Source organism: Monopterus albus, unplaced genomic scaffold (assembly GCF_001952655.1).
Source record: "Monopterus albus unplaced genomic scaffold, M_albus_1.0 scaffold121.1, whole genome shotgun sequence".
NCBI classification, from domain to species: domain Eukaryota; kingdom Metazoa; phylum Chordata; class Actinopteri; order Synbranchiformes; family Synbranchidae; genus Monopterus; species Monopterus albus.
Window position 1 is genome coordinate 2,030,104 of NW_018128001.1, and position 1,013 is coordinate 2,031,116.

Consider the following 1,013-nt stretch of genomic DNA (forward strand, 5'->3'; position numbering starts at 1 on the left):
GGGAGGATTCCCTGGGGAAGGCCCAGGACACGCTGGGGGGACTATGTCTCTCGGCTGGCCTGGGAACGCCTCGGCCTTCCCCCGGAGGAGCTGGAGGAAGTGTCTGGAGAGAGGGAAGTCTGGGCATCTTTGCTTAGACTGCTGCCCCCGCGACCCTGTCCCAGATAAGCAGAGGAAAAGGGATGGATGGAAGAATTGTGTCTGAATGAATGTTTTAGTTATACATCACGCATAAAACATACTCACACATGGAATTCTTCATTTTGTTATGACTTGTGCTCAATGCATGCAGAGCATAAGATATGAGACTGAGTTTTTTTAATATCTTTTTGTGTTAGCGGTTAGCTCAATGTTATGTTGGGGCATGTCCCAGTTGCGCTGCATTTTATGAACCATCAGATGGCACTCCACGACTCTGTCATTGACTCAGCACTTTGAGCTCAGATTGACTTGTATTGCAAAAAAATAAAGCTGAATAGATTAAAAAGTATAAATGTTATAAAAAAGTTGAGTACAAGCAGGGATGTCCTTGAAGAGTTGAACAGATAGACCTCAATGGCCTATAAAGTGCCAAAAAAGGGTGGAAGATCCCATAATAATAATAATAATAATAAATAAAGAACAGAAGAGCAAGAACAAACAAAAAACTATACTTTAGGCTATACCACGGTGTAGACTGCTTCCGAGTGTTAGAATCTAACACGAACCCAGGGAGTTAGTTTCCAAAAGTTGGCATAGGGCTGTATCTGACCTTAATGCTAAACAAATGATCCACAGTTATCGAGCAACAACACGACACACGGTTCTATTCACCAACAAAACCTGTACACGTAGGTTTTGAGTTCAGAGAGACTGGAGTGACGAACGGAATTATCACGATGAAAAGCGTGATGACATGAAGATCACGAAGCTGTTTACACTTTAACTTCATTCTGAGCTCCACAGCTGGCCTGTGATTCGCTGAGGGTATTTAACTGTTCACTGATTGGCCAGGCTCTGCCCCGCCTGTGGAA